General features: G+C 42.5%; 1 protein-coding gene across 7 annotated transcripts in view; it reads right to left on the reverse strand.

Moving 5' to 3' along the window:
* LOC105480110 (MCF.2 cell line derived transforming sequence-like 2) overlaps positions 1–13,877 on the reverse strand; it is a 261,761-nt gene that overhangs the window by 196,550 nt on the left and 51,334 nt on the right. The gene's annotated exons all lie outside the window — the stretch shown is intronic.

The raw sequence follows: 13,877 nt of genomic DNA on the forward strand, positions 1-13,877 counted from the left end.
TGCTCATTTATGAATAGACAGACACACCAATTAATTCTCAAGTCACTGAGGCAAAGATGGACTTTTAAAATTAATAGTGTTCAGGTAACTGAATAGACATTTCAAGAAAGATAAACTTGGATCTATACTTCATACCAACCACAAACAATCTCATCAGAGCTGACAGTAAAAACAGAAAGCATACTATATTACAGGAAAGCCTGGATGAATTGCTCTATAACGTAGATTTAGGAACACTTTCTAACAATGACTCAAAATTTAGATACAATAAAAGAAAAATCAATACATTTGATGACATAAAAATTCCACATGGAAAAAAGCATCCTAAGCAAAGACAAAGGACAAATTAAGAAGTGAGAGAAAAATGTTTGCAATATACATCACAGATAAAGGGCTAATATACCAATTACATAAATAATTCTTAAAAATTGAGAGAAAAATAAAAATCAAAAACTCAATAGAAGAAGAATGCAAAAACATGAATAGACATTTCAGTACATACATATATATATAAGTAAAAAGTAAACTGATAAAGAGATGAAAAATAGAAACAGAAACAGAAAATAGGGTTGGAGGGGAGAAATACTCAAAGAAACAATAGTGAAAAGAATTCTAAGTCTAAGAAAGACTTTACTCAGGTTTGAAGGCCCAGGAGAGAAGGAAAAAGGTTTGAAATTTCAAACCCACAACAAAATAAACAGTTTACCTACAAAGAAATGAGATTGATCTTTGTGCGAAGGATTAGCATTGTTATCAGTAACACTGGATGCTACAAACCAATGGGTCAATGTTATTTACATTAAAAACTCCATTCCCAGCCAAACTACTAATCAAATACGAGGACAAATATAGTCATTTTCAAATGTTCAAGGTACTGTTAAGATTTATTTACCGGCCGGGCGCTGTGGCTCACATCTGTAATCCCAGCACTTTGGGAGGCCGAGGCGGGCAGATCACCTGAGGTCAGAAGTTCCAGACCAGCCTGGCCAACATGGCGAAAATCTGTCCCTACTTAAAATACAAAACTTAGCTAGGCATGGTGGCGTGTGCCAGTAATCCCAGCTACGCGAGAGGCTGAGGCAGGAGAATCGCCAGAACCCGGTGGGCAGAGGCTGCAGTGAGCTGAGATTGCACCACTGCACTCCAGCCTGGGCAACAGAGCAAGACTCCATCTCAAAAAAAAAAAATTATTTACCATACATGCTTTTGGAAGATAAAATAATTTTTTAAGTGTTTCAATGAAAATGAAATCCAAAACAGAGGGCACTTTCCCAGAGACACAATGTAAAACACTCCCAGGTTGACAGCTTGCAGTAGATCTAGACAGCAACAACCCTGAATTATAAGAGCAGACCAGAGGGCCTCAAAAGAATATCTTCAAGAAGTAAGTGTATGCATTACACACTCTATAATAAAGAATCTGCAAGATATTAATAATGCAATAAGGATATATGCCACTTCTATAAAATAGGGAAAAAAGAAGGGCAATTAGAAATGCCAGGTGAAAATGCACATAAAAAAGTCATTGTCTGAATCTGAAATAAATTAAATTACGGAATGATTTTGAGTAGCTGATGGGGTATAAGGAAAGAGAACCCATTTTACTTTACCATTTGTAGCTTCCTCCTTTCAGTGATACAGGTTTAATGACATAGGATTACATCTGTCACTTGAGAGAGGTCCAATCTATTATGTATATATAATGTATATCACAGAATGCATATAAATGCATTTTACTTATTTCTTTTCTTTTCTTTTTTTTTTTTTTTTTGAGATGGAGTTTCTTTCTTGTTGCCCAGGCTGGAGTGCAGTGGCGCAGTCTTGGCTCACTGCAACCTCTGCCTCCTGGGTTCAAGCGATTCTCCTGCCTCAGCCTCCCAAGTAGCTGGGGATTACAGGTGCCCACCACCACACCTGGCTACTTTTTTTGTATTTTTAGCAGAGGTGGGATTTGGCCAGCCTAAAATAGGCCCGGTGCAGTGGCTTACGCCTGTAATCCCAGCACTTTGGGAGGCCGAGGCAGGCAAATCACTCGAGGTCAGGAGTTCAAGACCAGCCTGGCCAACATGGTGAAACCCCGTCTCTACTAAAAATACAAAAATTAGCCAGGCTTGGTCCACGTGCCTGTAATCCCACCTACTGAGGAGGCTGAGGCAAGAGACTTGCTTGAACCCAGGAAGCAGAGGTTGCAGTGAGCCGAGATTGTGCTACTGCACTCCAGTCTGGGCGACAGAGCAAACAAAATAAAACAAAACAAATTTGACCATGTTGGCCAGGCTGGTCTCGAGCTCCTGACCTCAAGTGATTCACCCACCTCAGCCTCCAAAGTGCAGGGATTACAGGCGTGAGCCACTGTGCCCGGCCTACTGATTTCTATTATTTAAAATCAACCTATAGTCAGAGAAAAAAAAATCTACTTGTAGAATAAATGTAAATACACTCTAAATCTTAGCAACAGTATATAATAGTTAGAAGAACATGAAGGACGAGCATAAAGAAAGATGGAAACACGTGGTAGAAAATCAACAGATACTATCTAAGGTAGCTGGATCACCAAAAAGAAGTTAAGTATGTTGTTTCAATCTAGATCACTGGTATGTGATCTAAAAATAACAATGTAACTAACAAAAATTAGAGAATGAGAGGGAATGAGGAGAGAGAAAGCATCATAATATGCAAAACTCATTTTTCACAGTAAAGAAACACAAGATATTGTCTAAAGTTGATGAATCAAGAAATACAGACATAAATATGCAAGTTAGTATCATGGAGCTAACCACCATTATATCATTTGAAAACTGCATGACATGGTGGAACAGCACTGAGCCAGGGGCCAGAAAATCTAAATCCTAATCAAGCCCTAAGTTTTTCCTTTACCAGCTTGTGAGTTTACCCAACTCCTTTGTTCATGGTCTTAGTGTCCACCTCTGTAAATGAGCTTGGACTAGACCAGCAGTTCACAAAGTGTGTTCCCCAGACCAGCAGCATCAGCATCTCTTGGGAACTTGTTTGAAATGCAAATTATTTGACCCTACCCCTAGACTTACTGAATGAGAAATCTCAGGTTGGGACCAGCAATTTGTGTCTTAAAAAGTCCTCCAAGTGATTCTATTGTGTCCTAATGTATGAGAACCACAAATCTAGACCACTGGCCAACAAACTACCATCTGTCTGCCAAATCCACCCCACTCTCGTCTTTGTAAATAAAGTTTAATTGGAACACAGCCATAGTCATTAAAGTATTGTCTATGGTTGCTTTTGAGCTACAACAGTTGAGTTCAGTAGTTGAGGTAGCGACACTATGGTTCAAAAAGCCTAAAATAGGCCCAGTGCAGTGGCTTATGCCTGTAATCCCAGCACTTTGGGAGGCTGAGGAGGGGCAAATCACTTGAGGTCATGAGTTCGAGACCAGCCTGGCCAACATGGTGAAACCCTGTCTCTACTAAAAATACAAAAATTAGCCAGGCTTGGTCCATGTGCCTGTAATCCCAGCTACTCAGGAGGCTGAGGCAGAATTGCTTGAACCCAGCAGGTGGAGGTTACAGTGAGCTGAGAATGTGCCACTGCACTCCAGCCTGGGCAACAGAACAAACAAAACAAAACAAAACAAAAGCCAAAAATATTTCCCTCTCTGGTTCTTTACGGAAGAAGTTTGCTGACCTCTAACCTGGACTATTCTGATTGATAATACTGAATGTACATCATTACTAAATTTGACGCCACGTTTATCATCTCCATGAGGATGATAATCTTTATGAACCCATGGAATTCATAAAGATTATTCAATCAGAAAGGTATTTATGCAAATGCCTAGACTCCTTTAAAAGTGGGTGGACTAATTCTGGCAATGGTACTAGAATCCTTCCCCATATTCCTGACACAATAGAATAGTAAATAATAAGTAGCAAAAAGTCACTTAATAAATAGTGTAAGCTGAAAATAAAATTCTAAGTCCCCCAATTGACCGAATGGACCATCTCTTAACCAAGGGAATCTCAGAATAACCTTGAAAACTGAGTTCCAGGCCATGATGGAATGGAGAGTCTTACATGCCTCGTTACCCACCTGCCTCGCTAACCACAATTAGGCTTTCTTCCCTAAGGCTTTCACAGAAACTAGCCCTTTCCAAAGACTCTACCACTGATATTAACCAACCACCCAACACTGCTTCTCCTTTTTTGCCTGATAAGAGGTCACTGATCACAGAGTGGTTCTGGTCAGTCTACGGAGAATGTGCAGTAAGGGTTTGCGTGTCTTCTGCTTCCCTTTTTGACATCAGAGGGCCAAAAATTCCACTCTCAGATCATGCTAATGCTGCCATTTTTTTGTACATGGGACCCGTGAAGGGGCAAGAAGCTCAATTGTGTGTGTGCACATTTTTCCTTGTATAAATATTCAGACTCTTCCTATAGCTTATTGAACATGTACATTTGGCCACCCTGCTCAGCATAAATTCCTGTTCCCTCTGGCCCCTCTCTTGAAGAGTCCATTTCCAGCTTCTGGCAGGAGACTATGCTTCCCAGCCTATCAGAATGGTCACCCTGTAGACTGGAACTCTTTATGAGAAATAAAGTTCTCCTTTCCAAATTTACGAACCTCCTCATTCTTTAGTTGACAATAGTAAATAAATAGTAAAAAGTCAAGCCCTCTCTGGCTCACAGTCTTGGAAAACTTTCTTGATCGCATAATGAATGTTAGAGGGTGTGGCAAACAGTTGTCTACTCTACACCCAAAGTTTGATTTTAAAAAGGCAACATTCACAAATTTTATAGCTAATCCCTCACCCGCTAAATTCTTGAACTTCATCTCAATTCCTCAGACCACCCCTTCACTATAACAACCCATATCACATAATAAATAGGAGAGGAGGCTGCTTGTTATGGTAGGTGGCTATCATCTTTATAATTGATAATGAGTGGCAGGAGGCAGCCAAATGGCCAGGCAGATACGGTCAGGTCCCTGGTGAAACCCCACCTCCAAGCTGAAGATCGTTTAAAGCCCAAAAGCCAAGCTACAGGTTAAATCCTCAGACCCGATTGAGAACTTGTCTTCCCATTTGTCAAGCTTTCCTGTGATGGACCCCCACCCCTCACCTATTTTACGTATACCTACCCTTTCCTAACTGTTTTTCTGCCCTGTGGAACCAGCAGATGCGGATACAAGCTATAACACAGGTGAGCTAGGGCTCAGTAGTGTGGCCGAGTAAGGCCCAGGTGGGGCATCGCTGGCCCAGGGCCTCCAGCTTGCCAAGTGACCAAGAAGAAAAATCCTGCATCAATAATTCCACTAAGACCAAATTCCAGATATTCACAATCATTAGTACTCACAAATTCAAGCAAAAGTTGTGTTTTGAATTTCTGAAGCAATCTAAATCGAAATGTCAAAAGATGGAAAGTGGGTTTCTATCTGAACAGAACAGAATAGATGACACAAAGGCATGACAGCATAGAGGTATTCTGAAACAATCACCCAGGCAAATGAACAAAGAAAAGCCATTATACACACATGAGGTCATTCTACTGGGAAGAAGTACCATCAGACCCTTAGTTTTTAAATAGAGAAGGACAAGAACCTGGCATATTAACTTTGTTTCCTGCCCTTTAGTACAGTTTACTTAAATTTCCGTGACATGTAAGACATACTTGCCAGTGCCACCATTTATTCCTAATAAACCCATGGAGTGCCTAATTTCAGGCCTCAGTTGAGTGCCCAAAATCTAGCCTCTCTGGTAACCTCCCTGGGGGCTCTGAAGCAAATCTACCCTCCTTGGGCAACACAGTCACCCACATGACTGTACACTCTGGATTCCTATCCTGACGAGTCAGATGAATGAATTCATCTCCCTGACCCTTTGGGACACAGTTCCACAGCCAGTCCAGTGAAAACCGTACCTCACTCCAGCTACTCCATCAAAGCAGCACTTTTGCTCGTTAACGTTGTTTAGACACTTGAAAAACAGTATTTTCCACTGCCTTCTGTGAACCCAAAAGTATCTGAGACAGGTCTCAATCAAGTTAGAAAGTTTACTTAGCCAAGGGTAAGGTCGCACTCCTGACACAGCCTCAGGAGGTCCTGACAACACGTGCCCAGGGTGCTCGAGGCACAGCTTGCTTTTATACATTTTAAGGAGATGTGAGACATCAATCTATACATGTCAGATGTCCATTAGTCATTCCGGAAAGGCAGGACAACTCGACGGGTGAGGGGGGCTTCCAGTTCATAGGTAGATAAGACACAAAAGGTTGCATTCTTTTGAGTCTCTGATAAGCCTTGTTTTGTTTTGTTTTGTTTTGTTTTGTTTTGTTTTGTTTTGTTTTGAGACGGAGTCTCACTCTGTCACCCAGGCTGGAGTGCAGTGGCGCAATCTCAGCTCACTGCAAGCTCCGCCTCCCAGGTTCACACCATTCTCCTGCCTCAGCCTCCCGAGTAGCTGGGACTACAGGCGCCTGCCACCACGCCCGGCTAATTTTTTGTATTTTCAGTAGAGACGGGGTTTCACCGTGTTAGCCAGGATGGTCTCGATCTCCTGACCTCGTGATCTGCCCGCCTTGGCCTCCCAAAGTGCTGGGATTACAGGCGTGAGCCATCGCGCCCGGTCTTTTTTTTTTTTTTTTTTTTTGAGACAGAATCTCACTGTGTCTCCCAGGCTGTAGTGCAGTAGCTCACTGCAACCTCCACCTCCTGGGTCCAAGCAATTCTCCTGCATCAGCCTCCCAAGTAGCTGGGATTACAGGCGCCGTGCCACCACACCTGGCTAATTTTTGTTTTTTTTTTTTTTTTTTAAGTAGAGATGGGGTTTTACCCTGTTGGCCAGGCTGGTCTTGAACTCCTGACCTCAAGTGTTTTGCCCACCTCAGCCTCCCAAAGTGCTGGGATTACAGGTGTGAGCCACCACACCCAGCCTCTGATTAGCCTTATACGCCGTACACAATTTACATGTGAGAAGAGGATAAAGGAATAGTCACTTAGGCCTCAGTTTGGCTTCATGAAACAGGAGGGCAGAGGAAGCAATCAGATAGGCATCTGTCTCACATGGGCAGAGGGATAACTCTGAGTTCCATCCGTCTTTTTTCCATAAGGAACTCCCTTGTGGGCAAATTGTGAGGGAGGTATATAGTCTTTTAATCTTTGTAGTTATCTTCTTTAGGAATAAAATGAGAGGCAGGTTTGCCTGATGCACCTCCCAGCTTCACTTCCCTTTGGCTTAATGATTTGGGGGTCCCTAGGTTTATTCTCCCTTCACACTCCACAATATTAAGAAGCCCCGATTGCACTCGCTTCTCTGGTGAGGCTGGTTTCTAAAGCTGAGAAGTTGTTATAATCCCACTGAGTCTTTCAATACAAAGGAGTAAGTCTCATCACAATTCACAGGCCAAATAATAACACTGTTCTTCTCCTATTCCTTCCTAGAGTACAAATATCAGACCGCATTTTAGGTCACTTTACTTAAAAGAGGACACAACTAACTCCAAAAACTATTCATCACACTATATGTGAGGAAAATGAATGTAGAAAAATTATTCTAACTTAAATAGGTCCCTCAATAGATTCATTATAGAAAAGTCCTTTAGAAATAGAAACAACCCCAGCCTGGCCAACATGGTGAAACCCTGTCTCTACTGAAAATACAAAAATTAGCTGGGCATGATGTCATCTGCCTGTGTAGTCTCAGCTACTCGGGAGGTTGAAGCAGGAGAATTGCTTGAACCCAGGAGGTAGAGGTTGCATTGAGCCGAGATCACGCTGCTGCACTCCAGCCTGGGTGACAGAGTGAGACTTGGTCTCAAAAGAAAAGAAAAGAAAAGAAATAGAAACAATCACAAAATTAACCACTGATATGAAATACTGCTCTTGCACCATCTAATAAAAGTACTTTCTCCAATCCATTCTAATAATGCACCCAGAATTGAAAGTTAAAATAAGGAAACTGAGTAGAGAAACAGAGTGATAAATATCCATGCTTAGTTATACAAATGTTGATTGCAGGACCAACAACTGTGACGGAAAAGTAGTTAACTGTACCTTCCTTCAAGGACATCTTGTTAGGCAGGAGCCTAGGAGACCGAGGGTGACCCAAGTTCAGCTCTATCTCTGTGGCTCAGAATATTTTACTAATGCCTTTTCAGACCACTTGGCTCCACTCTGTAGCCACAGGTGACATGTTTTAAACGATAATGTCTTGCATTCTGAGAAACTGACCACTAGGATTTACTATGCTATTGTTATAAGCTGGACTGTGAAAACCACTAGTAGTACAATTTATAAAGCAGATGGCACCTGATAGGCTAAACCTCGCCCTCAGCTGTTTTTGGAAACAGAATGGTGATGGGGTAATGATTTCTGTGTATTTTTTAGTATTTATTTATTTTAATACCATAAGATTCATGTGGGAAGGTTTGTAATTCAATAGTTCCTTATGTACAGTACTATACATAATTCACAAAGAAATTCCAGGGTCACAGAAGCTCAAGAAATTGAATCTTTTTATATATTGCTTTTAAGGAAAGAAATACAGAACCATGATAGCAAAAGTAAAGGACATGGGAACAGCCCTCCCTCCGACTTTCAACTTCTGCACATTCACTACCACCTCACTTTATCCGAAAGCTAAGTCTCATTCCAAGTTCTCTTCTTCACGCCCCTCAAATGTCTGTTCTGTCTCACCACAGCTTCTCCCTATCCACTCCTAGTACAGCACTCTCACCCCTGGCTGCAATGGGGATCACCAGTGAGATGAGATACCACTGAAACCCAGGTTTCATCCCCAGAAATCCTGATTTAATTCATCTGAATTATGGTCTGGACATCGTGAATTAAAATCTCCCTAGGCAATCCTAAAATGCAGTTGAGGTTGAGAACCATTATCTTAGCATGGCTTTGATAAGAAAAAGTTTTAAAATAAATCATGAGACCATCAAAACCAAAATGAGGCCTGAATTCCACACCTCCAACTCCACACAACCAGACTTAGAGTAATAGGATACAATTGTAAGGCTCCTAAAACCAAGCGTCTTCCATAGCTTCTCCCTCTTCCTCCTTCCCAACCTCCACCACTCCCCAATGCCTGTCTTCTTGTCCATCCCTTCCTATCCAGTTCTCAGGCCATCATACCTCTTCATTTTGCACCTGTCTTAATGTAGAAGCCCCTAACTGGTGTCCCTGCCTCCTTTTCCTGCTCCCTCCAATCTATCCTGCACACCATCACCAGATAAATCTGCTCCTCACTCTCCTCTTCAAACCCTCTTGCAGGAAAATGGCCTCTTCCTACTCCCTGTGCCTCAACTCCTTCACTTGGGGGTAAAGGCCTTGCCCAGTCTGTTTCCAACTCTTTCCAGCTCTCGTTTCTCAATACCATCTGAAAAGCAGCCTCACTCTCTTCTGGTCAAACTGGATGCTCTGTAATTCCCCAAAGACGCTCTGTTGAAAACTTGACACCCTGCGTTAGATAGAAATAGGAGCCAGATTGGCCAGGCGCAGTGGCTCATGCCTGTAATCCCAGCACTTTGGGAGGCTGAGGCGGATGGATCACGAGGTCAAGAGATTGAGACCATCCTGGCCAACATGGTGAAACTCTGTCTCTCCTAAAAATATAAAAATTAGCTGGGTGTGGTGGCACGTGTCTGTAATCCTGCTACTTGGGAGGATGAGGTAGGAGAATCACTTCAACCCGGGAGGCGGAGGTTGCAGTGAGCTGAGATCGTGCCACTGCACTCTAGTCTGGGCAACAAGAGGGAAACTCCATCTCAAAAAAAAAAAAAGAAAGAAAGAAATATAAGCCAGGTCATTTGCCACAGACCACCTAGCTAGTGAGCAATAGGATCTGGATTTCAATCCAGGTTTGGGCTGTGTTCAAAGCTCTTCAACACTATCCTATTCTCTCTCTGGAATGCTCCCTTCTATATCTATCTGTAGAAACTGTACCATCCCTTCAAGGACATTTTGTTAGGGAGGCAGGAACCGAGGAGAGCAAAGGTGACAGAGTTTTAAGTTCAGCTCTGTCTTGAGACTAACAAGGCACATTCCTTGCCAACCATGACCCATGGTCATAAGATGTTTATGGTTGAGAAAACAGCCTAAGGCTACTACAACAACAGAAAGTCCAGATGTCCCAATACCATAACAACAAATGTTTTCAAAAAATTATAGTTATGCTTTGATGTTCTCACACACTAAAATGTCAAGGATAGTTTTCTTTAAATCAATAGAATAATAAGTTTTGTCACACTGTCTGCTCATCCGCACATAGGCACAGCTTAGTTTAATCTTTATATAGACAAGACCCCAATATAAGAAAAACTTAAAGTCGATGCGTTCCTCCTTTTGCTTTCTGAGGGCGTCCTACTCTGTAACAGAGTAGTTTCTAACAAGCTTGCTTGTTTCACTGCATTTTGTGACTCACCTTGACTTCTTTCCCACATAAGATCCAAGAACCTTCTCTTAGGGGTCTGGATTGAAACGCCCTTTTCTCCTAAAGTTTTCCTTTTTTTTCTTGTCGAAGTGACTTCCTGTCTTCTGAGCTCCTATAACACTTTATTTACACATTTCACAAAATATATTGATAACAGAGTCATGTGATAAGTTTCCTGTGGTCTAAGACATTGTCTTGAGGTTTTTCAGTCCTTTACAGCATGGTACACAGCACCCTACATGCTGTGGGCTCTCACAGAGGTCTGCTGAAGAATGAGTTACTGTGGGAAGCCTTTCTGTACCTGCCCAACCCTCTCACAACGCGAGATCCTAATTAATTTCAGGCACAAAGATAACACTTCCCAACCCCAAGTATCCTGCCATTTTCCTATTCTAGCATATCAATTCTTTTTTTATTCCATCCACGAGCCCTCTGCCACCTGTCTATACAACATTTTGCAATTGGGAAGGACTCTGGTACTGGATAACTATGTAACATATAAAAAGATGCAAATCATGACAAATAGGAGTCACAAAATGAACAAGGGTGGTTACATTCTTTGAAATCCAAAATGGAAATTAGACATAGGTCCAGGTCAAGTTGCCCTTTCAGGCCTTCTCACCCTTTGTCTCCATTTTTTGTGGAAAGGAACAAGGGGAGGGGCAGCAAGCAGTGTGAGCAAAAGCGGAAGAAGAAAGGGGAATAACTGGCCAGACAGCCACTCTTTCCCGAAAGACAAACAGCATTCTAGGAAAGGAAAATATTCCCTAGGTCACAAGCAATTGTACAAGGAGCCTACAGCAGAACAAGGAAATCCAAAACAGTAGCCCCTGTTTGATCTTCTCATCTCCATCTGTAAGATGCCTGCTTCTCACCACACAGTCCAGGGGCACTCCCTAAGCTGTCTTCAGCATGATTTGGAAAAGGCTGCAAATGCAAGATGAAAATCCTCCATTTAACTTAGCATTTGACTGTATCCCTGGGGATTAAGTAAAATTAGACATTGAACTTAAAACAAATATAAGGAGAATGGGGACAGGGGACACTCCTCCTATTGTCTACCTCCCTGTTCACCCTCTTCCCTGCCGCTCCCACGGAAGAAGAAGTTGCTAAACTGACGGTATGTTGTCCTGAAATGCCACTGGGCCAAAGACAGAGTTCAAGTTCAACTTCTTAAAACCCAAGTTGATAACAGCTGGGGTTCCCCTCTCTGTCAGGGTCCCCCTTCTCACTATAGGAATGGAAAAACTTCACCTCTATTGTTTTAGGGTCCTGGCTGGGTCCAAGAGTTAAATCAACAAAACATAGATTAACATGAGAAAAGCATAGAAATTTATTCATAAGTGTTTTACATGGCACAGCAGCCCTCATAAAGAAATGAAGACCAAAGAATCAGTCAGAGTCAGTTACTTATATATTGGATTGAATAAAGAATAGTAAACTGTGAAAATGTGACAAATTATGTGGGGAAGCTTAAAAAATAAGAGTTTCTAACAAGGCCTGTGCAATATTCTCTAAGTTACCTTTCCTTCTAGTCCCTAGAGAGTGTCTTTCACATAGGAATTCCATCTTCTTCTCTTAAGAAACAGCACAAAAGTCGAAGTGATCTTCTTGTACCTGCTGTTTTTCAAGTGCTTTTAACTTAAATAGTCAATATGCCAGAATGGCATTTTTTAAATTTTACTTTAAGTTCTGGGATACGTGTACAGAACGTGCAGGTTTGTTACATAGGTATACATGTGCCGTGGTGGTTTGGAGCACCTATCAACCCATCATCTAGGTTTTAAGCCCTGCATGCATTAGGTATTTGTCTTAATATTCTCCCTCCCCTCACCCCCGACCTGCCAACAGGCCCCGGTGCCTGATGTTCCCCTCCTTGTGTCCATGTGTTCTCATTGTTCAACTCCTACTTCTGAGTGAGTACATACGGTGTTTGGTTTTCTGTTCCTGTGTTTGTTTGCTGAGGATGATGGCTTCCAGCTTCATCCATGTCCCTGCAAAGGACACGAACTCATTCTTTTTTATAGCGCATAGTACAGAATAGCATATTTTAACCCCTTCATCACCCCACAACAAATACCATTTGGAATGAATCATTATCAAAACTGAAAACTCTACCAACATTAGTTCTGAGAACCAACCATACACTGGGCACTGGACTAGGGCTGCAGATTTTGAAAAAGAAAGAGAAGAAAAGCAAAGCATTTGCCCCTACTCTTAAGAAGTTCACAGTCTACTGGAAGAGGCAGAAATAATTTCCATAGACAAGTAATTTCCATAGGCAAAGGTAAACCCTGGGGTTCTGTGGAAATTTAAAAGATTCTGTGAAAACAGAACTGGGGTGAGGGAAGGTTTCATCAAAGGGATGAGGTCAGAGTTGAGGGCTGATGAATGAGTAAGAATCAGGCCTAAAAGAGAGGCAGAGGTGTCCCGCAGAGAAACACCGGAGCAAAGCCGTGAGACAGGTGTGGTGTGTTTCCCTCACAGCAACAAAGGATTTCCCACATCCTTATATCTGCATTAATAAATGGCATATGACCGTGGCAGGGAGGAGGAAAGGGGGAAATCAGTGAAATATATTTAAGTACTAACTTTGAAGAAATGCATTCAAAATAAATCCACAACTTTCTCTGAAGAAATAAGATGGGTAAAAGAAAAAAACTAAAGAAAAAGGTGTAAAAGAAAAAACATGTTTTTCAAGCGGGTTTGGTTAAAGCAATCAACTTCCTAATCTCCACAAGTGGTATCAGACTCCAGGCGGCCTCTCAGTCACAAAGCTGCTGTTTACCTCTAAATCATAAAAGGCAGACGGCAAGCAAGCAAAATACCACACACCTGGTCACTGTGTACATTCTAAACCACACCATAGTCAAGGAAGGGGTGGGGGCTCATCAGCAATGCAAACCCATGGAGGGAAGGCCTTTCCCAACCAAGTCTTCTCGGCTAGAGGTGGACACAGCACTGCCTAAGGACAGCATTTGGACCCCGCTCTGCCCCTGTCTGTGAAATGGTGGTAACCAATGTGGACTCTGCCCACACTCCATCCCCTTGAAGACCTGGGCGCATACTGATTTAAGCGGCATAAAGAGTTGAGGCCCAGGCTGGAGAGGGTGGAAGGAGAAGATGCCAGAAAGCATTTCTATCGTGGGCTTGGCTACAAGCACAGTTTTTTTTCCCTGGCCTTGTAGTTTCCTTGCTCTGTGCCTTAGTTTCTCCATCTGACAATGACAATCACAACAATCTGCCCCTAATTTTCTTATTTAGGAGCGATAAATAACTCCTGACACAGTTGGAGGTCCTTAAACAAGGGTCCTGTGTCCTAGACAACACGACCCAGGAAGCCAGAATAGCCTCGGCTGGGCACGGTGGCTCAAGCCTGTAATCCCAGTACTTTGGGAGGCCGAGGCAGGGGGATCATTTGAGGTCAGGGGTTCGAGACCAGCCTGGCCAACATGGTGACACCCCTCTC

This window comes from Macaca nemestrina, chromosome 2 (genome assembly GCF_043159975.1).
Source record: "Macaca nemestrina isolate mMacNem1 chromosome 2, mMacNem.hap1, whole genome shotgun sequence".
Classification (NCBI taxonomy): Eukaryota; Metazoa; Chordata; class Mammalia; order Primates; family Cercopithecidae; genus Macaca; species Macaca nemestrina.